Below are 27,578 nucleotides of genomic sequence, written 5' to 3' on the forward strand. Positions count from 1 at the left end.
CGGGGATGAGGATGACCTGTGCTCTTTTCCAATCTTTTGGAACGCAATGCTCTTCTAGAGACCTACAGTACACAAGGGAGCAAGTTCCTTTGCGTACTCTGTGTAAAATAGAACTGGTATCCCACCAGGTCCAGCGGCCTTTCCTGTTTTGAGAGACTAATTGTTTTTCTATCCCTCTGTCATATATTTCGATATCTACCATTTTGTCATCTGTGCGACAATCTAAAGAAGAAACTACAGTGCAGTCTTCCTCTGTGCAACAGCTTTGGAAAAAGAAATTTGGTATTTCGGCCTTTAGTCTGTCATCCACTGTTTCAGTACCATTTTGGTCATAGAATATCTGGACATTTTGTTTTGATACACCTGCCGCTTTGACATAAGACCAAAATTTGTTAGGATTTTCTGCCAAGTCAGTACATAGAACTTTACTTTTGAATTCATTGAACGCCTCTCACATAGCCCTCCTCACACTACATTTCGCTTCGTGTAATTTTTGTTTGTCTGCAAGGCTTTGGCTATGTTTATGTTTGCTGTGAAGTTCTCTTTGCTTCCACAGCAGTTTCCTAACTCTGTTGTTGTACCACAGTGGCTCTTTTCCATCTCTTACGATCTTGCTTGGTACATACTCATCTAATGCATATTGTACAATGGTTTTGAACTTTGTCCACTGATCCTCAACACTATATGTACTTGAGACAAAACTTTTGTGTTGAGCCGTCAAGTACTCTGAAATCTGCTTTTTGTCACTTTTGCTAAACAGAAAAATCTTTCTAACTTTTCTAATATTTCTATTTATGGCTGAAATCATCGATGCAGTAACCGCTTTATGATCACTGATTCCCTGTTCTGCATTAACTGTTTCAAATAGTTCGGGTCTGTTTGTCAGCGGAAGGTCTAATATGTTATCGCCACGAGTCTATTCTCTGTTTAGCTGCTCAAGGTAGTTTTCAGATAATGCACTTAAAAAATTTCACTAGATTCTTTATCCCTGCCACCCACTATAAATGTTTGAGTCTCCCAGTCTATATCTGGTAAATTAAGATCTCCACCCAAAACTGTAACATGGTCAAGAAATCTACTCTAAATATTTTCCAAATTTTCCTTCAGGTGCTCTGCCACAACAGCTGCTGAGCCAGGGGCCCTATACACACATCCAATTACCGTGTTCGAGCCTGCTTTATAAACTATGACCTTCGCCCAAATTATTTCACAATTCCGATCTCCGTCAATTTCCTTTGATAGTATTGCACTTTTTATCGCTATAACCATGCCTCCCCCTTCACTGTCCAGCCTGTCTCTGTGGTGGCCAAGTGGGAGATCATTCCAAAGTCTGGCAGGCAATGAATATTTTCCGAAGGGCTGATCATAGGGCCTCCCCAGTTCATTTGACGAACAGGTTTTGGGCGTTATCTGTCGCTGACATCTCTTAGCCGGATACAGAGGAAGCTTCTCAGCCCACAAGGTCTGGGCATTCACAGAGGGTGTGTTTGCCAGTAGCTGGGAGCTTCTACGTTAGGTGCGTAATGAGGCCCCTTAGGAACATGGCTACCAAGGAGGGGAAGGAAGCCAGTGTGCACTCTGTGTGCATTTAGGGGGTAGTCATTCCAGATGTCACAAAGAGTACAGGGTGCAGCCAACTGCAGGTGGTGACTCATGTCAGTACCAATGACATGTGTCGCTTTGAATTGGAGCAGATTGTCTGGTTTAGGGTGGCTAGCAGAAATGGTAAACTACCAGTCTTGCTTGAGAGGTTAAGGCGGAGCTCTCAATCTGCAGCATCATCGATAGAACCGATTGTGGTCTTTTGGTGCAGAGCCGAGTGGAGGGTCTGAATCAGAGGCCCAGGCGGTTCTGTGACTGTGTAGGCTGCAGATTCCTTAACTTGCACCATTGGGTGGTGGGTTTCCGGGTTCCACTTAATAGGTCAGGAGACCACTACACACAGGAAGTGGCTACACTGGTAGCGGGGGCTGTGTGGAAGGGACTGGGCAGTTTTTTAGGTTAGACGGCCTCAGGAAACCACAGAAAGGGTGTCCGTCTAAAACAGGGCAGGTAAAACACAGTATGTTAGTTGTAGAAATGATCAGTATTATAGATGTAAATTGTCATAGCTGTGTTGGGAAAGAACCAGAGCTCCAAGCCCTAATAGAAAGCACTGAAGCTCAGATAGTTGTAGGTACAGAAAGCTGGCTACAACCAGAAGTCAGTTCAGCAGAAATTTTTTCTAATGATCTAACAGTGTTCAGAAAGCATAGATTAAATACAACTGCTGGTGGAGTATTTATTGCCATCAGAAGTAGTTTTCCTTGTAGTGAAATTGAAGTAGATAGTTCCTGCAAAATAGTATGGGTAGAGGTTATACTTGACAATCTGACTAAACTATTAATTGGGTCATTTAACCAACCCCCCAACTCAGAAGATATACAGGGTTATTACAAATGATTGAAGCGATTTCACAGCTCTACAATAACTGTATTATTTGAGATATTTTCACAATGCTTTGCACACACATACAAAAACTCAAAAAGTTTTTTTAGGCGTTCATAAATGTTCGATATGTGCCCCTTTAGTGATTCGGCAGACATAAAGCCGATAATCAAGTTCCTCCCACACTCGGCGCAGCATGTCCCCATCAATGAGTTCAAAAGCATCGTTGATGCGAGCTCGCAGTTCTGGCACGTTTCTTGGTAGAGGAGGTTCAAACACTGAATCTTTCACATAACCCCACAGAAAGAAATCGCATGGAGTTAAGTCGGGAGAGCGTGGAGGCCATGACATGAATTGCTGATCATGATCTCCACCATGACCGATCCATCGGTTTTCCAATCTCCTGTTTAGGAAATGCCGAACATCATGACGGAAGTGCGGTGGAGCACCATCCTGTTGAAAGATGAAGTCGGCGCTGTCGGTCTCCAAGTGTGGCATGAGCTAATTTTCCAGCATGTCCAGATACACGTGTCCTGTAACGTTTTTTTCGCAGAAGAAAGAAGGGCCGTAAACTTTAAACCGTGAGATTGCACAAAACACATTAACTTTTGGTGAATTGCGAATTTTCTGCACGAATGCGTGAGGATTCTCTACCGCCCAGATTCGCACATTGTGTCTGTTCACTTCACCATTATGAAAAAATGTTGCTTCATCACTGAAAACAAGTTTCGTACTGAACGCATCCTCTTCCATGAGCTGTTGCAACCGCGCGGAAAATTCAAAGCATTTGACTTTGTCATCGGGTGTCAGGGCTTGTAGCAATTGTAAACGGTAAGGCTTCTTCTGCTTTAGCCCTTTCCGTAAGATTTTCCAAACCGTCGGCTGTGGTATGTTTAGCTCCCTGCTTGCTTTATTCGTCGACTTCCGCGGGCTACGCGTGAAACTTGCCCGCACGCGTTCAACCGTTTCTTCGCTCACTGCAGGCCGACCCGTTTATTTCCCCTTACAGAAGCATCCAGAAGCTTTAAACTGTGCATACCATCGCTGAATGGAGTTAGCAGTTGGTGGATCTTTGTTGAACTTCGTCCTGAAGTGTCGTTGCACTGTTATGACTGACTGATGTGAGTGCATTTCAAGCACGACATACGCTTTCTCGGCTCCTGTCACCATTTTAAAGGAAGGGATTATGTATAAAGTTAGAAGTGACATCATTTCATGAAGTGAGGAAAAACATGTAGAGGTATCAGTTATAAAGACATGACAGCCATCTGTGCTTCAAAGACTAACTGTACTAAGCATGTTTGTTTCATAAACAATCCACCTTGATTTTCACCTTACCACTAGACAATCTCCTCTGAACGATTTACACTTGGTCCAGTGATTCTCCAGTTTTTCCATCCCATCCAAAAAATAGGTTCTATCAAACTCTGCAAAATATTGTTCGACTGCAACTCACTTCCTCATTCGATAAAAGTTTCTTCCCAGCAAGCCAAAGTTTCAAGTAAGGGAACAGGAAAAAGGCAAATGGGTAAGTCTGATGAACAGCATGGATGAGGAACAACATGAAAGCCCAATTCACGCACATTCACCATTGTTATCGCTGACGCGTGGGATGGTGTATTATCTTTGTGAAGGAACACTTTTTTGCGTGCCAACTTTGGTCTCTTTTCAGCTGATGCTAGTTTTAAATGATCCAATAATAAATCATAATAGAGTCCAGTTACGGTTCTGACTGTTTCCTAATAATCTATGAGGATTATTCCTAGGGGGAGGGAGGGGGGGGGGGGGGGGGGGGGAGAGAGAGAGAGAGAGAGAGAGAGAGAGAGAGAGAGAGAGAGAGAGAGAGAGAGAGAGAGAGAGAAGGAGGAGGAGGAGGAGAAGAAGAAGACAGTGGACATCACCTTACCAGTTAACAAAATGGTCTTTTACCTTCTTCAGTGCACTTTCACCAGGGTTCATCCATCGTTTCGGCTGTGGTGTGTAATGAAGGATCCAGGTTTCATCAACAGTCACAGTTCAGTACAAAAATTCTTGTGGATTGTGACTAAATATCACCAGACACAGTGTTCAAACATTGATAAGATGCATTTTTGGTCAACTATGAGCAATCGCAGCACCTACCTTGCACACAGCTTCTGGTCTTGCATTACCCTACCACAGATTTTGTCGATTTCCTTTGTAGTGACCACAACTGGACAGATGGAGCACGCTTCGTCTTCAGTGCTTGTCCGACCACATCTGAATTTATTAATCTGAAAGTAAATGGTCTTCAATGATGGTGCACAGTCCACATGAACTTCATCTACCTCTCTATATTTGTGCGCCAGTCCAACCCTTCAAATGAAAAATCTAGCAACAGCAAAAACTGTTTCCTTCATTTTCAATCACAATTGACACACAGACCAAATCAGACGGCTGTCAACAATGAACTGTATGCTGTACATGGTTTAAATTCTTTATATGATCTTTGGAATAATCACACTTACCAACTATGAAGGCTCAACAAAAATATTCCCTTCTTACATGGAAATTTACCAGACTTACCAAACCACCTTGTACCTTCACAGCAAAACTATTCCCAGTACTGGACATGGTTTCTAATCTGAAGGTAAAATGCTTATTTGCGGAGATTTACACAACACGTTGAAACTAGATGGGTCCTGCAACATTATGTATAAGTATTGAATATCACCACTGATTAACCACAGCCACAAGGGTAACAGAGCATTCAGCATTAATCACTGACTATATACTAACCAACTTTGAGAAAGAAAATTGTGATGATGTAATGGATAACCTTGGACTTTCATACCATTCCAGTCAGTTCTTAAAATTAAACATAAATGTACAAGATGAAACCGTTTTCTCTAAGCCATAAAGGGTTGCATTTGCCACACAAATGAACAATGAAAGATGGGGAGGAGTGTACACAGACACTAGTGCGGACGGGAAGATTTCAAAGGTTCCATCAATATTTAAGTCAAGTTCAAAGAAGTGTTCCCAAAAGCACTCCGAGTCATTAAAGCATAAAATAAAAGCAACTGGGTGACGAATGGGATAAGGAAATCCTCCCAACCCTTAAGCACCTCAGCAGCATAAAAAACAGTGATAAGGAATTCCTCCCAGCTCTCAAGCACCTCATCAGCATAAAAAACAACTGAAATGATCCTGCATTTCAAAAATACTACCAAACATGTAAAACATACACAGAAAAGTTTTGCTAGCAACAAAAAGGTTGCTAATTGACAAATTTATAGAAAAGGCAGAAAACAAAATAAAGGCAGCCTGGAATATCACCAAACAAGAAAAAAATAGAAAAAATGACTAAACAGGTAAACATACAGTTTCAGCACAATGGTACCACAATACATGACCCCAAAAACTAGCATGCTTCACAAATCGATACTTTAGCAACATAGCTACCAAACTACAACACAAATTTGACAAAATACAGCCTGTAGAACACTGAAATATGTTCCAAATGTAGCGATGCTGCGACCCACCACAGCAGAAGAACTAGACAAAGTTGTGTGGAACCTAAAAAATAAAACCTCAGTAGGTATTGATGAAGTGCATGTGTGCTTGCTAAAAGACTGTATAGACATCAAAGACGCTTTACATGAATCATTCACCACAGGTTGCTTCCCAGAGACACTAAAGTATGCAAGTGTACTGCCTCTACATAAGAAAGGCGGCCCTGAAAAGATATACAACTATATGCCTATCTCTTTGTTGTCATTGTTTTCAAAAGTAATACAATCAACAATAAAAATGAGGCTCGTGAGGTACCTAACAAAGTACAATCTTCTGTGTAAAGGACAGTTTGTTTTGAGGCCTGGCACAAGCAGACCATCAGCTACAGCTCATTTTACAAATGTACCGGAAGCACTAAACAAAGGAGATCGTATAGATTACATCAGATTCAGTTTTCGTTCCATAGACCCAAAAAATGAGATGATTCTCGTGGGTGTGGAACATGCCAAAGTATGGCATAAAACATTTGAATATAGTACTTACTACCCTGATCATTTGTCAGGAGATAGTCAAAAGTAAGTTAATACAATGCAGTAAACTGGGACAGCTAATATTTACAGAATTAACACTGTCAGAACGTAGCACTGTTATCCACTATTAATAAATTTACCGTACGCAAAATATCTAATCCTGACTGTTGTGACCAAGTGTTGTCACAACTGAAATCTAACAGATATTTTTACTTAAGCTGACTTAACAGTCTCTGTTACGATATTCATCTATGGAGTATGAGGAGTTGCTCATCAAAAAGTCTTTCAAACTCTGTTTAAACCGTACTTTATCTGAAACCAAGTTTTTAATAGTTGCTGGCAATTTATTGAAAATGTGTGTTCCTGAATATTGGACCCTTTTTGGACCAAGGTAAGTGATTTTAGGCCTTTACGTCGATTCTCCTTATTCCTAGTAGTGATACTGTGTACTGAGCTATTGGCTGGAAGTAGAGATGTATTACTTGAAACAAATTCCATTAAGGAATAAATATACTGAGAAGCAGTGGTTAGAATACAAAGTTCCTTTAACAGGTTTCTGCAAGATGTTCTTGAATTTACACCACAAATGATTCGTATTACACGCTTTTGCACCCTAAAAACTTTTGCTCAGTTTGACGAGTTGCCCCAGAATATGATCCCATATGACATAATAGAATGAAAGTAAGCAAAGTATGCAATTTTTTTTTGTATTTGTATCTCCTACGTCTGACAATTCTCACGGCAAATACAGACTTGTTCAGGCACTTCAGCAATTCTGTGGTATGCCCTTCCCAACTGAATTTATAATCAAGTTGTAATCCCAGAAATTTAACACTGTCAACTTCTTCGACCTGCGTGTCTTCATATGTTATACTCATGCTGGAAGGAAATCTCTTACAGGTTCTCAACTGCATATAGTGGGTCTTCTCAAAGTTTAATGACAAAGAATTAGCTTTAAACCATTTATTAATGTCAGTGAAAATTTCACTTGCTACTTATTGCAGTGTTTGTATCATCTGCAAACAAAACAAACTTAGCATCTGGCAATGTAACAGATGAGAGGTCATTACTATACACACAAGAAAAAGCAATGGCCCAAAATGGAACACATCATGTAATTAATTCCCAATCAGATGAAGACAGACTGCTTACTGCACAGGTATTTCACAACAACACCCTTTGTTTCCTGTTAGATAGATAAGACTCAAACCATTTTGCAGCATTGCCGGTGACACCACAATACTCTAATTTACTTAGGAGAATGCTGTGGTTCACACAGTCAAAGGCTTTTGACATGTCACAGAAAGTGCCAGTAGCCTGTAATTTATTATCTAATGAATTAAGTACATTCTCACTGTAGGTGTGAACAGCTTTCTCTATATCAAAACCCTTCAGAAATCATAACTGTGACTTGGACAATATATCATTTGCAGTCATATGCTTAAGGAGACACTCGAACACAACCTTTTCAAATATTTTTGAGAAAGCCAGCAAAAGTGAAATTGGTCGTTAGTTTGATGGTATCTCTTTAGCCTTTATACCAGGTATCTTCTTTGACTTCAGCAAAGCCTCTGATACAGTAGACCACACAATTCTGTTAAACTGGACACTACAGGTGTAAGGAGGAAAGAAATAAATGGTTTCATTTGTACATGAAAAACAAAGTGCAACGGGTAGAGATCTCTCAAACAAACTCCAACCATATCATAAAACACCTCACTAACCCAGAATACATTAATATTGCAGCCCCCCGCCCCAGGAAATGTGCTTGGCCCAATACTCTTCTTGATATATATATATCAATGATTTTCCCCAGAGTGTCAAACATGGTGAAACATTACTGGTTGCCGATTACAGTAACATTCTTATCGGTGATACACCGCCACGTCGGTAGACAACAAATTCACATAAAAAAAAGTATTGGTTACTGCATAAGCAGAAAACCCAAAAGTAACTCTAAAAGTGAAAGATGAGCTCAAAGAATGTGTATCAAATAGAAAATTTCTAGGAATTCATGTTGACGCACAATTAAGTTGACTGAAAATAATACTGCCATTGGGAAGCTAATAGCTTTAACGTGCTTTGCACTTAGAACAATAAATTCAGCATATAGTAGCTCGTGCACAAGAACAACATATTTTCTACATCTACATCTACATTTATACTCCGCAAGCCACCCAACGGTGTGTGGCGGAGGGCACTTTACGTGCCACTGTCATTACCTCCCTTTCCTGTTCCAGTCGCGTATGGTTCGCGGGAAGAACGACTGTCTGAAAGCCTCCGTGCGCGCTCTAATCTCTCTAATTTTACATTCGTGATCTCCTCGGGAGGTATAAGTAGGGGGAAGCAATATATTCGATACCTCATCCAGAAACGCACCCTCTCGAAACCTGGCGAGCAAGCTACACCGCGATGCAGAGCGCCTCTCTTGCAGAGTCTGCCACTTGAGTTTATTAAACATCTCCGTAACGCTATCACGGTTACCAAATAACCCTGTGACGAAACGCGACGCTCTTCTTTGGATCTTCTCTATCTCCTCCGTCAAACCGATCTGGTACGGATCCCACACTGATGAGCAATACTCAAGTATAGGTCGAACAAGTGTTTTGTAAGCCACCTCCTTTGTTGATGGACTACATTTTCTAAGCACTCTCCCAATGAATCTCAACCTGGTACCCGCCTTACCAACAATTAATTTTATATGATCATTCCACTTCAAATCGTTCCGCACGCATACTCCCAGATATTTTACAGAAGTAACTGCTACCAGTGTTTGTTCCGCTATCATATAATCATACAATAAAGGATCCTTCTTTCTATGTATTCGTAATACATTACATTTGTCTATGTTAAGGGACAGTTGCCACTCCCTGCACCAAGTGCCTATCCGCTGCAGATCTTCCTGCATTTCGCTACAATTTTCTAATGCTGCAACTTCTCTGTATACTACAACATCATCCACGAAAAGCCGCATGGAACTTCTGACACTATCTACTAGGTCATTTATATATATTGTGAAAAGCTATGGTCCCATAACACTCCCCTGTGGCACACCAGAGGTTACTTTAACGTCTGTAGACGTCTCTCCATTGAGAACAACATGCTGTGTTCTGTTTGCTAAAAACTCTTCAATCCAGCCACACAGCTGGTCTGATATTCCGTAGGCTCTTACTTTGTTCATCAGGCGACAGTGCGGAACTGTATCGAACGCCTTCCAGAAGTCAAGAAAAATAGCATCTACCTGGGAGCCTGTATCTAATATTTTCTGGGTCTCATGAACAAATAAAGCGAGTTGGGTCTCACATGATCGCTGTTTCCGGAATCCATGTTGATTCCTACATAGTAGATTCTGGGTTTCCAAAAACGACATGATACTCGAGCAAAAAACATGTTCTAAAATTCTACAACAGATCGATGTCAGAGATATAGGTCTATAGTTTTGCGCATCTGCTCGACGACCCTTCTTGAAGACTGGGACTACCTGTGCTCTTTTCCAATCATTTGGAACCCTCCGTTCCTCTAGAGACTTGCGGTACACGGCTGTTAGAAGGGGGGCAAGTTCTTTCGCGTACTCTGTGTAGAATCAAATTGGTATCCCGTCAGGTCCAGTGGACTTTCCTCTATTGAGTGATTCCAGTTGCTTTTCTATTCTTTTGGATATGTTCAGTCTCTATTTTGTTATGGGATAATATTCTGGGGAAGAAATGAGCAGAATATACAAACAATCTTTAAGCTACAAAAAAGGTTTGTACAAATCATGACAAAGTAGCAAGAAAACTCAACGTGAGTTGTTTAAATCTAAGGGTATCTTGACTGTTCTGTGTGAATTTTGCAAACAGAGAAATCTATCAGTACTGACAGAACAGGTCTTTACATGAACATTGAACTAGATTCAGCCACCACTTACCTCTTAGCATGAATCTTTGTATTGTAAATATTTGTGTGTTCATAGCATCCATACAATTTATATTATCAACAGATGGATAAATAAATAATTTGCGATGAAAATTAGAAATCTGAATTACAAGTTTATAAGGACAATATTCTCCTCAATCATGTTACTGTTTGAAACGCATGTTTAAATAAGTTCAATGACTTCATTCCTTTACACAAAGCAGACTTACCAAAGCCACACAAAAGCAATAATTACAGACACACAGTTATGCATATAGTATTACTTCATGCATTATTTATTCTATGATAAACTCACACAATTTTTTATGCAGCAATCAGCTATATTTGCTTTCTGATTCCTTTCCCTTATATCCTTCCTTCACATCTGCTGTCAGCGAAGATTCTGAAGAAATACTGGCTGCACTACTGATGCTGCTCACAGTACCAGGTTCTGAAATATGGGAAATGGACATTACTGTTGAGATTTCTGAACTAAAAATGATGAGTGTGTGTGAGAGAGAGGACGGAGGGGGGGAGGGGGGGGGGGGGGTTAAAGAATAGGAAAGACAAGTGCCAGTTGCTGAATGTTGTTAAGAATTAAAGACATAAATCCAACTTTTTTTAATTCACTGAAGGCAGTTTCTTGGTTTAATTAGGAATGAGAGAATTATTTTCAGATTATTAAATAACCACTCAACAAGTGATTAGATAAACGGTGGTGGGAGGCAGACAAGTGAGTAATGTACAATAGTCTGATACTGTCCAACATTAAATGAAAGTTAACCAGCCGGAACTCAAGATGGTGCTGCTATCAATACGACACTTAACATGTGTAACTACAAATGTCTTTCACATCCGTAGTATCGCAACAAAAATTAAAACAGACACTTTAAATTTCTATTTATCTGTTTTCTAAAAGTGGAGCACTGAAATGGCTTGTTCTGCAAATTCTGTGGCTTTACGTATACTCCAAAAACACTGATTACTTGAAACTCTGAAGTATCCTCCCTCCCCAACTACAAGTACAGGTAAACTAAAAACGAGATATAAATACCTGAAAATCATAACTTTCTGCTAGAAGGCTGGAAAAATAGCAGATATACCTCCGAGAAGAAGCACTGGAACAAAACCTTTTATCTACACACAATACAACAGCAACAATATTCCAGCAAATCACACTAAATTGAGGATGGCAAGAAATCATTGCTATTATTCAGGAGAGGAAGAATCAGGCAAGGATTGGGAGACGTCCTGAAAGAGCTCGTATCTTGTATATGCTTAGTGTAATTTGGAAGCTTTCTCAATAAAAGCTAGGTAAGACATGTTCATTTGCCCACTGCAGTGGCAAGTTATCAATGGTACACGGTAAATAAGTTACGAAATTAATTACGAATAATATGAGTAGTGAACAGCACACACACAGCTTTGGGAAGGATCTCTATCACAAATTCAGCATTACTAAAGGCAACATTATATATAACTGAATGTACTGTAGATCACATAAATAGGAGAAATGTTGTAACAGACTTGATTGTATCAACCAGTCACAAGTAAATTTTCTATGCTTCAATTAAAATAATCCCGATACGTATTTATGAGATTCACATGTTAGGAGCATTGCTGTCACCCAATGACAAATCTCTCTCAGACTCACACTCACTGTATTGGCTTTTCAGCTGGGAAATGTGTAGCCATGACATGCAAGGTGACCAGGCTAACAATTTTACTGCTTTGTACTTAACAGGGTTGTCAACTGAAACATATTGATTGGCAGTACAGATGTTATAGGACAATGGTTTCCATATTAAGCAAAAAACACAAGAAACACAGGTTGCTGTTCTACCTCCCAAGCAACACATTTTCATGACTACGTCCACTGAAAAGTAACTTCCTACTTCACTTTTCACAGCTATGATTTAAAACTGTAAGGTCAGTAGTCTGTGTGCCAAACTCGCACATTACTCAACACATCTTTTAGTCTGGAGGAATAACAGTGTGTGGCCACTGGGCTCAGGAGAGGGGGGGTTTTGTTGTCCTTTTTTTATAGTTATAGAGAAAACAGATGAAGGTCTTAGCCAAGAAATACTGCAAAAAATAGACCAGGGTGGTTCGAACATGAACTACTACAGAGGGCAGTCCAATGACAATGGAGCACACGTTTGCTGTAAAGTACAAAGGTGTCTAGTTAAGAATACATGAAAAGAAAGAACTGGTCTATTTTATAACAAATGTAGCCCACACTTAGTAGGAGCACCCACAGCCGATGCATCTGTTGATGCTCAAACATTTTTTGGAGCTATCCATCATTTATACCTATTCTTTGTGGCTTCAATTTTGAGAAGCGAGACATTAAAAAACATGTTTCCATAACATTAAAATCACACGGCATGTGGAAGTTATCTGCAATAGTACAGGTGCTTGAAGTTTTTTACATGCATTTTAATAAAGTTATAAAGGCGCCTGAAGAAGTTGAATCTTATAACTTGTAAAAAAAAGAAACTAACACTAAGGTAAAATCAGTTTTAAGGAATAAGAGGAAAAATTCATTGTTTTATCTTGTTGTTCCAGTATGATATCTATCATCTCACCCCCCTTCTGCAAAGAGAAGACCTTAGATTGCTAAAGCTGCTCAAAATAGTCGAGGCCTTTAGAGCTTTTACAAAACTTCTAGGGACTTCTGAAGCTATTTCTGAGGCCACAGTATTAGTAGAAAATAATGAGATTTTAAAGGAATTCTCGGAGAAAACAGTTAGCGGAAAGAAAAAAATGGCCAATAAGCTCTTTGAGGACAAAGTATTTGAACATTCACAGGAAAATTTGTTCAGTATGTCCCGGTTAGAAATAACTGACATAGTGATAATGCAGCCAAGTACCAGGCTTGAGACACTGGAGAAAATTAGTAATTTTGCTTTTTGTGTGGTGTGAACTGGCAGTTCCTACATAGAAGATCATTACCAGGAGAATTCATTTTTGAAATTGGAAGTTTCGAGCAGCATGCACTGGCAATAGATAAAGGCAGTCAAGATACCACTGCATCATCCACATTAAGTTTAATTTATAAAAGTAAATTGGCAGGGAAAAGATGATCCCAATCTTACTACAGCCTTAAAAATATTCCTTGCCATCCCCATCTGTTTCCTCTGGAGAAAAAAGTTTCAGCACAAGGTTTAAGAAATTTGAGTATAATCTCCATACAGCACCAACTAGCTAAAAAATTTTAAGGGGGGGGGGGGGGGGATGAAACAAGGAGAGAGGAAATTTAAGATTGCCGTCCCTCCCCACTGGCCAAAAGTCCTAGTTCTGGCCCTTTCTGGGATAAAGGGGAATATTTGATTCTGGTCTGGTTGTCAGCTTTGACCAGTGACCTAGGATGAACATTGTGAACAGCTAAAATGTGGTATCACTGGTGATTTTTTTCAAATGGGATTAGTTACAGACTAGTCTGTCATACACCAGGTTTTGTGCTTCCACACGTATTGTCTTGGCAAACTTAGAACCAAACTGAAAATACACACCAAAAGCTCTGAGGTCACAGCAGCCACTAATGTAACACCACTGTTCAAAGCCAACAACCAGTATCAAACAAGCCTCTCGACCCGATCACTGTAGTGTGAATATTAACTCAAGCTTGTACAGATTTCTTAAGAAAAGTTCTGTGAACAGTAAAAGCCTCTGGTACCCACACAGCAACTTTACTACTATGCAGTGCTATGAATTGAATCTTTTAAGATTTCTGTGCTTTTCTCTCTCAAGACATTAATCTTATCAGGAAGGAAGGACCGACCCACAAGCCCAAGCACGATAGGCACCAATCATAATATTTGATCATGTTAATACAAATTGCCAAATTCGTGATACTTTCTAACCATCTCAAGAGATGTGAGGAATACTACTACTACTACTACTACTACTCACTCAAGCACGTTTGCAAATTGTAAAACACAGCTACCATTGTGCTGTGACATTCAAAACATTAACTTTGACTCTACATTTACAATGCGTAGAAGGCTTCCAGACTCAGCTTATTACTTTATTGAGCAAGAAGTCAAATCCTCTTATTATTCTCATTTTTCTGTACAACCACGAAATAAAGAACTTTACCTTCTTGACAACCATGGTGCAAGGCATAAGAACAGCCTTGCAATAATATTTACGAAGATTCTGAATGAGATTAAATACTGAAAGAATCATGAGCAGGCTAAATATTCACATGACATTTCTGATAACACAGAAAACCATTAGGAAAAATGATTCAGAACCATCAAAACTAAGCATTTAATTGCAAGCATGTGATGATGATGATGATGATGATGATGTAGTCCCATACTCCTTGACAGAACGTACAAGACCGGCACCGCTGTACTAGGCAAGGTCCTAGAGGATGTGGTTTGCCATTGCCTTCTTCTGACAATAATGGGGATGAATGATGATGATGACAACACACAACACCCAGTTATCTTGAGGCAGGTGAAAATCCCTTACCCCACTGGAAATCAAACCCGGGCCCCCGTGCTTGGGAAGCAAGAATGATACCGCGAGACCATGAGCTGCAGACTGCAAGCATGTACTAGTAACAAATATTTGTTACTTTTTAGGGAGATGAAGCTGTGCAACATTCATGCCTACTGAAGTCTAAGGAAGTGATTTCAAATATTTCAGCACTGGCTTGAGGATTCCCTACTGGAAAATTTAATGTTATCGATGATACATTATAACAGTCAACAGTTTGCAACTAAATTTTCTCTAGAAAACATAACATTACTGACTGGCTAAAATGGAAGAATATTTGGATTCTAGACAACATGGGTAAATTGTAGGGTTTTGTGAATATGGAAATGGAGTTCTAAGGCTGTCACTACATCTACATCTACACTCTGCAAACCACTGAAGTGCATGACTGAGGGTATGCCACATTGTGCCATTTATTAGGGTTTCTTCCTGTTCCATTTATGTATGGAGTGCAGCAAGAATGCTTGTTTGAATGCCTCTGTTTGTGCCATAATTATTCTAGTCTTGTCCTAACGATCCCTATGTGAGTCATTCAAAGAGATTTGTATACTCCTAGAGTCTTCATTTAAAGCTGATTCTTGAAACTTCATTAGCAGATGTTTCTTGGGATAGTTTATGCCTCTCTTCAAGTCTGACAGTTCACTTTCTTCAGAATCTCTGTGACACACCTCTGACCATCTGTGCTGCCCTTCTTTGTAATAGGTTCAATATCCCCTTCTAGTCCTATTTGGTACAGATGCCACACACTTGAGAAATATTTGAGAATGAGTCAGATGACTGATTTGTAATCAATTTTCTTTGTAGATGGAGTGTACTTCCCCAGTGTTCTTCCAATAAACAGAAGTCCACCATCTGCTATACCCATGACTGGGTCTATGTGACTATTCCATTTCATACCCCTACAAAGTATTACACTCAGATATTTGTGTAAGTTGGCTGCTTCCAAGAGTGGCTCATTGATACTATAGTCATAATATATTTTTCATTTTGTGAAGTTCACAATTTTACTTTTTGAACATTTAAAGCAAGTTGTCAATCTTTGCACCGCTCTGAAATCTTATCCAGATCTCACTGACTATTTCTGCAGCTTCTTTCATACATTACTTCATTGTAGTTAACTGCACAATCTGCAAAAATCCTGGGATTACTATTAATATCATCTGCAAGGTCATTAATATAAAACATTGACAACAAGAGCACCAACACATTTCCTTGGAGCACGCCTGATGTTACTTCTACATCTGACGATGACTCTCCATCCAGCACAACATGCTGCATCCTTCCTAACAAAAGGTCCCCAATCCAGTCACAAATTTCATTTGATACCACACTATTGTACTTTTGACAATGAGCATAGGTGTGGTACCGAGTCAAATGCTTTTTGGAAATAAAAAAATACTGCATCTATCTGACTGCCTTGGCAATGGCCTTGCCACAGAGGACACACCGGTTCCCGTCAGATCACCGAAGTTAAGCGCCGTCAGGCGTGGCCAGCACTTGGATGGGTGATCATCCTGGCCGCCATGCGCTGTTGCCATTTTTCGGGGTGCACTCAGCCTCGTGATGCTAATTGAGGAGCTACTCGACCGAATAGTAGCGGCTCAGATGAAAGAAAACCATCATAACGACTGGGAGAGCGGTCACCTATCTGCATCCTCACCTGAGGATGACACAGCGGTCGGATGGTCCCGATGGGCCACTTGTGGTCTGAAGACAAGAGTGCTATCTGACTGCCTTAATCCACAGATCTCAGTATGTTAAGTATTAGCCAAGTTTCAAATAATATATGTTTTCAGAATCCATGCTGTTTGAGAAGCCTCATTATGTTTGAGCTTGGAATATGTTCTGAGACTACAACAAATCTATGTCAAGGATATTGGACAGTAGCTTTGTGGATCACATCTACTATCCTTCTTGTAGATTGGTGTGACATGCGCTTTCGTCCAAGAACTGGTCATGGTTTTTTGTTCGAGGAATGTACGACAGATTAAAGTTAGAAGAGGTACTAACTCAGCTACAAATTCAGTACAGACCCTGACAGGGATTCCATCGTGCCCTGAAGCTTTGTTCAACTTTAACAATTTCAGCTGTTTTTGAACACCACTGACACTAATACTTATTTCACTCCTCTTTACAGTGGTACAAGGAATAAATATTTGAAAACAAAGATAGGCATTTCACTTTTTACTCCCTCAGCTTCAGTTCTAGTATCATTCGCTAGGGACTGGATACTAACTTTGGTGCCACAATAGCCTTTACATCCAACCAGAATTTCTTTGGCTGTTGTGAAAGATAATTTGACAATATTCTGCTATAGTAGTCACTGAAGGCTTCAAGCATTGCTCTCTTGACAGCTAAACCCGTTTCACTCATCTATTTTCGATGCAGACATCCTCAGAGCTCAGGTCTATTTGCTGCCACTCGATCCAAAATATTTCCATCATGAGTGGGTTCTGAACTATCTGTTCTAGGCAGTTTTCAGAACAGCATTTATAAATGCGTCACAGGATGTCTTATCACACCCACCATTGCAAAACTGTAATTTTCCCTATTGATTGTGAAACTTATGTACAATCAAACTGAGGTTTTCTCTAAAAATTTTCAGTTACATTGGGAGATGAGTCTGGTGGGTGACAGAAGGATCTAATTACTGTTTTATGCCCACATCCTAGATCACTGTCATTTTAGTAACATAGAGCACATCTAACCTGTAAGAATTGTGCTTCACAGAATGAAAAATGGTACGTTGACAGAATGGCTGGGTCAACTCAGCCTACCAATACCGGACCTCAACTTTGTTCCATAATGTAATGGCGATGTAGCGTGCGACGTCACAATTTGCAAACAAAAAGAGAACAGAAAACTGATAATATTTCTCTAGCATCTACATCTTCAGAATGTAGGCTGTGGTGACAGACTGATCGGTAGCGCAGCCTATGGTCTGGATTAGGCTGGAAGATGGCCATTTGACAGAGTTTGTGTAGTGGTATTTTACACTTCAGTTAACCCATATGATGGCAAGGGGCACCATAAATGTAGCTTTGTCAGTTAAATGGCATAATACAACACACCACAGACATCACAATGTGACTATGGGCTGTTTTTTATTTTTATTTTAACCACAATCACAATATTATCAATAGTGAAAGTGTTTCAGGAACTGTGAAGAAGTAGTAGTAGTAGTAGTAGTAGTAGTAGTAGCAGCAGCAGCAGCAAACTGTAGCACTTTAACAAAGATTTGGGGCTGTAAGGAGGTGAGGGTGTTTTGTACTATACACTAGGGAGCAGTGAAAGTGGCAGCTGAAGGGAGTACGTCAGCTCCTCCCATCCCGCATCTTCCCTCCATTTGTAAGTGACAATTGGACACCTTTGGCCTAGTCCGGCTTAGTCTGTGACTAAGCTCTCACTTCTGCCACTGTGCCATTTCGATCACGGATACTTTCTATCATGGATACTGTCCAGGCAGCATCTTAAGAAGCAACAGCTACCCAGTGCTTACCTATCATTTACATAATTTATGTGGTAATGCTGCACTTCATTCATGCTGCCAGAAGAAACAAAATCTTCTGGGCACTGCAGAAAGCAACAACAAGGGCATGTGGTGTTTCACTATGAACTTTACAGAGAATATTTGTAGAAGTACAAGCAATGTAAACCTGTGGTGAAGAAATGAAGTTTCAGTCTTCATGAAAAGATAAGTGGAAGAACAACTCAACAATTTGGAAGACTTCCAGAAAGAAGTTGTTTTATATTCAAATTCTGTCACTGTGGAAAGTATTCTACAATGCAAAAGGTAGCACATGTTTCACACAACATGATCGCTGTCACAAAGGGCCATCATTTGAGTGGTAAAATTCCAAAATCTTTGGGATTTAGGTACAGAAAGTGCAACGATGGAAGACTCATTCTGATGGAGATATCCAACATTGTAGGAAAGAAGAGAATATCTCTCTCGATGAGACTTAGCTCAATCAAAAGGCAATTGCAGGTTGTAAGAACTGACTGGCAAACTAAACAGACATTGTCATGCAGGATCATCTGAATATGCTTTACCAACAGACCAAAGCTAATATTTGTACCTTGCAAATCCAGCAGGAATATTTCATGAATAAATGAACAGTGTTACTTAAGCATCGCATGTAACAGCAATAAATGTTTTGCTTTTTCTTCCTTACCATCCCGAAAGCTGTGAACTCTGTTCCCTCTCTCAGATCCCTTTCCTCACCTTCCCAAGAAATTATCAGTACAAGGAAGAATAACTGCCAGCATATACCGCTGGTCAGTGTTAGTTCCGGAGAGCAGAGTATTTTCTGCTTTGTACCAACATTTAAAATTAGACACTTAAAAGTTCACTTAATCTAAAACAGGTTTAAAATTTAACCAATCAGCAATAATAATGTATTTGGCAGCAATATACCTTCTAAAAAGCAAGAGAATATATTCACATAGAGGCTGATGTTTCACTACAGTATTTTCGGAAGTATTTTCCTGACACATGCTTCATGACAATAATAAATTGTTTAAATGAAGTCAGTCTGCTTCTTATCCTAAATTCAATACTACAATGGGCTATCTGCAGATTGCAGGTACTATCATTCTCAAGTCAGCACCACATAACATACTGAGCGCACATGTGGCAGACAGCATTGCCTGCTGACAGTTTGTTGGGATTGGCTAGACACATGCTGGGCAGAGGCTTCTGACCTGTCGCAACTGAGGTGTGCAGTGAGATCACAAGTGAGAAAACTATGCAGGAAAGGTGGAGTGGGGTGCCTTCTACACCTGCCCCTCCAGCTGCCACTTTCACTGCTCCCTAGCATACTTCATTTTTCACCTTCAAATATGTTATTACCATTTACATATTCATTTCTATCACTTACGCTGCAGCAATCACCAATACATGACACTTGTTGTACGTATCAGTTTCACTTTTTTGTTTTTAACAGCAACAGCATAACTGCCAGCTGCAAGAATTCTGCATGTCAGCCAGCAATAACACTGCCTTGTCAAAAAACATTTCATTGTAAACATTGTCATGGATTATGAAGTAAGGATATAAAACTTGGGAGAGCGTTGGATCGGGATATAAAACTAGATGAAAAAACATTGGTGCTGGTGAGTGTTCTCCAAATTCCTCCAAACGGATAATTTGCTAACTGTTCTAGTGATTGGTTTATGATAGTGTGGTCAAATAATAGCAACCTTTTAAACGTATTTTGGAGTGTTATTGAGTTTCTCCCAGCGTATTTGATAATCAAAATATCCACGGGTGTACTGCCGGTCTTCAGTGTTGGACACTGTAGACCGGCAGTACACCCGTGGATATTTTGAGTATTTTGGAATGCTTTGTTCATTTCCACAGTTACCTGTCAGTTTCAACAGCAAGAGATTATCAGCTACAGGTACCATCTTTCTGAACAATTCTTAAAGTATGCGATACTTCCATACATAATTCCATTGTCCTTCGAACATTCATGAACATTCTGATTGAACAGACCAATTGCACTTCCTCAAGGTACTCCTCTTACTACCTTCTTTGCAGCAAAGATATACCTAGGTGTGACTATCTAAGGCAATATAACACGAAAAAAGTTATTGCAGGAGAGGCATAAGCCAGTTTTGTTCCCTGGAGGATTTTGGGGAGGTGGGTCTAACCACAGAATGTTACCTAGGAATTTGTACAAGCACATTTCACAGATGTTCATAGGAACACACGAAGATTACTCACAGTAATGTCAATAATGAGCTAATTACAGATGAAACAAGACTGCAATGGCCACATGGAAATTTGACTTCTCTGAAATGACAGTTCAATGCCGTCACATAGCCAAGCAGGTGAACAACAAAAACCAATGGGGGAGATTACAAGGAAAGAATTACTTTGCGAACTAGACTTCAGAATAAAATTTCACACATGGTTCTAGAACTACATAATCTATCTTCTCACCACACCTAATAAAGTGCACACATGAACAATATGGAAAAGGAAATAATACACTACTTTCAACATTATGGCCTACAAAGTATGAACGCAGTGTAGGTAATAAACGGAGTATCTAGTAAATGACAGAATTAGCTGTTCACAGAAAAAGCATGGAGAAAAACTGTTTGTAAAAAGTGACTTAACAATCAAAGAAATGTGAAGATAAGTTCTTTGCATAATGTAGAGCTTTTAAAGCTGGCAGTGATTACAGCAAGGTTTCCTTTCTTTTTCTGCTTTACTTAGGTATTCTGTAGTATGTAATACCATAAGTAATATTGTTCACATTATTTTTGTAAACCTTACTTTCTTCTTGGTAGTTATATTTGCTCTTAAAAATCCAGCACTCCTGACATTTTCTTCCTCTAATCTACACTTATTAAAACTGTATTTTCGGTACCTGATCACCCAATTATGCTTTTTCATGGCTTTCCCTAATCGCTGGAGCAAAGGTAGGTGATTTCTTTGAAGAGACTATTTCCACAGACATGTAGTGTGTGACTGGCGATAGACATTTTTCTTTATGAACTATAATTTTCTCTACATCTCTATGCAACTGCATTTTTTGTAATGCAGCTCATGATTTGTCTCATTATTGTTAAAATGGTCCGTGGACAAACATTTTCTATTCATAAATGTGAATATAGTGAGCCTGCAAATATGGCTACATGCTGAACATTTTGAAGTTTAGTTTTTTAAAGAAATATGCAGATGTAATTCTTATCCACCAACTTTTACATAACAGAAATTCTTCTACAGATTAGGAGTAATTGTCATGGAGAAACTTTTTCAGTTTGTTAATGAATTTTACTTTGTTGTCTCTCAGACACTTTGTATCACTGGATGAGTGAACTTTTGTTGAATCATTCTGCACCACTTTCTGTGCTAATGACAACCTTAATGTGGAGTAATGAATGTCAATTTTCCTTCTGGAATGGTTATTACATACATCATTGTTCTTATGAACTGTAGAGGGTTATTTACAACAAACTTCATGAGAGAATATATATACTGTGAAGTAGCAGAGGCCCTAGTCCTTGAACAAATGTCTACAAGATGAATGTGGGTGAGCAACACATATTAATGCACTATGTTTTTGAGCAACAAAGACAGTCTTCCTTAAAGATGAGTTATCCAAGAACATTATTCCCTATGGCATTAGTAAATGAAAATATGCAAAATATGACAACATAGTGATTTCTCTCTCCCAAGATTTGCAATGATTCCAAGTGCAAATGTGGCTAATTAAGTTGTTTTAGTAGTTCCAAAATGTGCCTTTTCCTGTTGAAATTCTCATTATTGTGGACACCAAAGAATTTTGAAGTTTCCACCCTGTTTATTACTCTAATTCCTCACCATTCGTTACACTTGTTATTTGGCTACGTACCCCTTGATGTGTAGAAGTGAATATGTTGTGTTTTTTTTTTTTTTTTTTTTTTTTTTTTTTTTTTTTTTTTTTTTTTCTCTTGAGGGTGAGACTGTTTGCAGAAAACCAGTCAATGGCACTTTGAAGAATGTTGCTCACCATTTCTTCTGTTTCTGTAGATGTGCTTGGATTGACTACAATATTAGTCTCACCTGAAGAAAAAAATTCTGCTTCTTGAGTATCAGAAGATTGTTTACATATATGAGGAACAATTGTGGACCTATTGTGAAACCCCTTATGCGATTTCTACCCAGCCAGAATTACATCAAAAGACTATGTTGGTTAAAAACAAGTAACTGCATTCTTTTGGTTGTATATGACATCACACATTGGTTGTGGATATCATGAAGCCCATGAAACTTCCATAGAAAATAACAACCAGCACTATTTTCTTTTTTAATACTTGTAACATTTGGAGAGTGAACATGCGAATGGCATTCTCAGTAGAGCAACTCTTCTGAAATGCTAAGTGTGATTTGCTGAGGATATTATTGTTGCTAAGATGAGATACTAGTATATAATAATCACCTTCTCAAAGATTTTGGAAATTGATGTCAGCAGTGAAACAGGTCAGTAGTTATCAACATATCTTATCTTTCTTAAAGAGGGGTAAAACAATGCCATATTTCAGTCTGGAAAAATGCTTTGAGTTACTCATGCATCACATATCCCAGATAAGACGGTTTATTACATAGTAACAAATTTATATTACCCAATTTGAAACACCATCAAAAACAGATGAGAATTTATTTTAGAGATTCATAGAACTGAATTTTACAAGTGTTACTTTTTCCACACATTGCTGCAATTTTTCTCTTTAACTGTGTCTCTCTGGGCTTCATACTATATTTAAGAAACTTATTAAATATATTTGCTGCCTGTGACATTATTTACAGCCCTTCCATTCAATCCAATGGTGATGTCACCCTGTTCTGTGGCTGGCGTTGCGTGTCTAGTTCCCCTACATTCCACATACCCTTATGCATATTGTCGTAATAACCGATTTCTGAATTATGTGCATGTTACTTTTTTTAAAATAATCTTTCTTAGTAATTTCGAATAGTTTCTATAGTGTGCAACTACTGCATGATCTCTACTTGTTCTTGCCAACACATTCATTCCCCTTTTCCTTTCACCTGACACTTTAATCCCCCCTAGTGATCCATTTTTTTTAACATGACTGTTTAATGTTCTTTCTGCTTAGCTTATATGGAAAGCTATTTTCAAATGATGATATAAATTTACCATGGAATTGATTTTGTTAACATTTGCTTCAATATATACTTAATCACCGTTCATCTCTTTTCAACTATTTGTAAAAGCATCTGGCCTGCAGTCAATTATTCTGACACCCACTGAAGAGTGTCCATACTGTAAGGCACTATGTTATTTATCCCCATCAAAGAAGTTTAGAGATGAAATGACAGTATCTCCCCATATGGAAAGAGTAGCCAGAACACAATCACACTTAAGATATTATTTTGTACTTCAAACAATTTCTTTGTTCAAACTAAACAATGCTGAAAAACTATTTGGTTGTGCACCAATCTATCACTTATAAAATGGGTACAAGCTGTTCAGTACACACAGCACAAAACATGAATTGGGGCTTGTGTACTGCTAATTTAACATAGGGTAGACCAATTTTCTTTTATCTCCCTATGTAGTTTTAGGTTGTGTAGAATGGAAAGTAACTACGTTTGACCCAAGTGCTAGGCGCTATTTCTGTGCGAAAACACTTATCATTGTAGTTTGTAATCTAGTTCTTAAATTGCTCGTCATAAAATAAATTTATTTCGAAAATAATTTCTCCACAATTACTTCAATATTTATTAATGGGCTATTGACATATTTCATATTACACGGAAAAACAATTTACGGTAGATACCATTACATGATGAAGTGCGATCGATACAAGGCGCAACACAGCATCGTCTTTAAAGTATTGCACATTCAATAAGCTGCATAAAATTGCGAATGAGTTTACCAAAGAATATTACCCGCGCGTTCCTCGTCCGACTCGGGCGCTTCTCCTGCGACTATTATGCCCTGCAAACTGCTACCACTCGAAATTCCAGCCTGTTGGAATGGAGCATCCTGAAAAACAATGTATATACAACAATTGCAATACACATACGAAATATAAACAACTGAAATACATCACACTACCAAAATAGCTAACGCCTCGCCACTACTGTCAGATTCCAGATCTTCTCCAGAAACTACGCCCGGCTAGCTTCCTTCCCACACTCAATCGATCTGCAAAGCACTTCTACGCACAGACATTCCAATGGTCGTCGGATAAGGGTACACACACCCAACTCACGCAACTAATGTGCCACCAGAGCTCGTGGCATTCTGCAACGGCATCGTGAGCTACCGTTCACACAAATTCTACGCAGTTGCACACCTTTCAGTATGGTGTCAACTGAAATCATATGGCTGGGTACGAGTGTTATGTGGAGTCTATGGCATTACAGCTGTGACAAGAGTTAAATACAAGTAGTAGTAGTAGTTTATTCATCCAGAGACAATTTACATTGCATGGATTTCGTCAAAAAATACATAGTATATATATATATACACACATATAGGGTGAACAATACTATACAAAATACATATGTGCATAGTGGACTACATAACATCAGACCACATTGAAATAGCATGTACAACTTTGATTATTTACATTGATGTATGAGAAAGACTTTTTACATGGACTACACAGTTGACATTTAGATATAACACATACAATTCTAGCACTTTTGTACATATTATTTATTTAGATCATAGCAACAGTCAGATAAAAATTACTATTGGCACAGAGTACATCAATATAATTGTTTAGTATGAAGCTATTCCAGGTATTCTTTTACACTATAATAGCAGTTGGTCATTAAAAATATGAATACTGCTTCTTTAAATGAAGACAATTTTTTTATTTCTTTTATCTTTACCAGTAGTTTGTTATACAATCTGCTTCCTTGTATGTTTGTTTGTTTCTGCGCCAAAGCCTTGTTAACTCTTTTTATATGAATGTCATTGCACTTTCTTGTGTTGTAAGTATGTAGATCCGAGTTGGATTGGAAATTGTTAATATTTCGTTTTACATTAATTACGCTTTTCTGTATATAGAGGCATGGTAGGGGTAGAATATTCAGCTGTTTAAATAATTGCTTTGAAGGAGTTAGCCTTGAACTGTTGGTAATTATTCTAACAGCTCGATTTTGTAGAGTGAAGATGGTTTTGAGATTTTTCTTACTATGACCCCAGAAGATGAGGCCATAGGTAATAGCAGAATGTATATAAGCAAAGTAAACAGCTCTGCTACATTCCCTACTACATACAAAGCTAATAACGCGTAAAGCAAAGCAAGCAGAGCTTAACTTATGCGAGAGATACAGGATATGGGATTTCCAGTCTAAATTTTCATCTATATGTACACCTAAGAATTTTGTGGTAGCAACTCTCACAATTTCCTTATTTTGTATTCTAAGATCTAGATCAGAGTGTGACTTTGCTTTCCTATAATGGATATAATTAGTTTTAGAGATATTTATGGTTAATTTGTTCACTTCAAACCAATTTTGCAAATATTCTATAACTCTGGTTGCAGATGTTGGCAATACCCGGTTTATGTCAGTTACTACAATGTTTGTGTCATCTGCAAACAGGGTTATATGAGTACCATTTACTGGAATCTTGATATCATTTATGTAAAGAAGAAATAGGAGAGGTCCTAGAACACTCCCCTGTGGTACCCCTATTGGCACAGTCTGAATATCCGATCTGTAAACAATACTTTGGTTTTTACTGTTTGTTGTTGCAATTTCTACTACCTGTTTCCTATTATGGAGATATGACTGAAACCACTTTTTAGCTACTCCTCGTATACTGACATATTCTAATTTGTCTAGCAGGATATGATGTTGGACAGTATCGAATGCCTTTGAGAGGTCCAAATTTATTCCTATTGTACTGTTGTTCTTATCTACCCCCGTCACAATATTTTCAATGAATTGGGTGATGGCTGACTCTGTACTCATTCCTCTGCGAAAGCCGTGTTGGTTTACAGACAATAGATTGAATTTCTCGAGGTAATTTGTAATTCTGTTTTTCATGACTGTCTCTATTACTTTTGAAAATACCGATAATAAAGCTATTGGTCTATAGTTTCCCACTTCATGTATATTGCCCTTTTTATACAATGGTTTTACTTTTGCAATTTTTAATCGTTGTGGAAAGACACTTTCTGAAAATGATATGTTTATGATGTGTGAGAGTGGGTCTGATATGACACTAGCACATCTCATCATGACTGAGCAAGGTAACTCGTCAATCCCTGAGGACATTTTATTCTTCATTGTTTTTATTATTCGATTAACTTCCAATTTGTTTGTGGGAGGTAACAATAATGAATTAACACTTTGTTCTTCTGGGATTGATGTTCTACTAATCTTAGAACAATTTTTATGCAGATTGATTGGACTATTTATGAAGTAGTCATTAATGTAATTTGCTAAAGTACGATTTCTGACTAGCACACCTTGATCATCTTTTAAAACAAAGTCCTCTGGATTTCTAATATTTTTGCTTGTGCCTATTTCTTTTTTTGCTACATTCCATATAGCTTTTGATTTGTTTGCTGACCCAGCAATTACACTGTCATTGTGCATTGTCTTGGCTTTTTTGATCACCTTCCTGTAAATTTTCTTGTATGTCTTAACATAATCTGTGAAGTGTTCATCTTTGTTACCTTTTTTGAGTTGACTGATATGTTTTAGTGTTTGACTAGATACTCTAATAGCAGGTGTTATCCACTGGCTTGTGTTCCTAGGCATGACATTGATCTTTGTGAGCTTTTTTGGGAAACACATCTCAAATAGGGACATGAATGTACTAGAAAAAGCATTGAAAGATTCCTCGGTTGTTGTTTGTGCAAAGACATCTTCCCAGGTTTCATTAGCTAACAACTGGATGAAACTATTTACTTTTTCTGTATAGAAGTGCCTTTTGTATCCCCACTTATAATTTACTGCCTTGGGGATAGAGTAATTTATGTATGTTAATAGTGTATTGTGATCCGAAAGACCTAACCGAAACCCAAATATTGGACCTGAAAATAGATTTCACACAGGGATAAATCAGGGGGCACAAACACATTTATAACAGAAGTAACACTCGGAGACGAAAATGCTGTCTGGAGTGGCAATAACCAGTAGCTGGCATCAAAATAACATCTGCAGACATGCCACTCTTCCAAGATTTGAGAATGTTATTGTATTCGTTGATATAGGCATTTCGAGTACTAATTTTTAGTGTAACAGCTGCCACATCATAG

The 27,578-nt window shown here is 38.6% G+C and overlaps 1 protein-coding gene across 7 annotated transcripts in view; it reads right to left on the reverse strand.

The window, feature by feature from the left end:
- LOC124556802 (mucin-19-like) overlaps positions 1-24,520 on the reverse strand; it is a 90,918-nt gene extending 66,398 nt beyond the window's left edge. For 3 of the 7 annotated variants that reach the window (XR_006968697.1, XR_006968696.1, XM_047130820.1), the window contains exons 1-3: positions 24,410-24,520; positions 24,241-24,337; positions 10,642-10,776 (exon numbers count right to left, since the gene is read on the reverse strand). The gene's annotated coding sequence lies outside the window, so the exon portion shown is untranslated. Of the gene's footprint in view, positions 1-4,548; positions 4,680-10,641; positions 10,777-24,227; positions 24,338-24,409 lie in introns of all 7 variants that reach the window. The other 4 variants (XR_006968695.1, XR_006968694.1, XM_047130821.1 and 1 more) reach the window with 3 other exon arrangements.
- Positions 24,521-27,578: the final 3,058 nt, after the last annotated feature.

This window comes from Schistocerca americana, chromosome X (genome assembly GCF_021461395.2).
Source record: "Schistocerca americana isolate TAMUIC-IGC-003095 chromosome X, iqSchAmer2.1, whole genome shotgun sequence".
Lineage (NCBI taxonomy): Eukaryota > Metazoa > Arthropoda > Insecta > Orthoptera > Acrididae > Schistocerca > Schistocerca americana.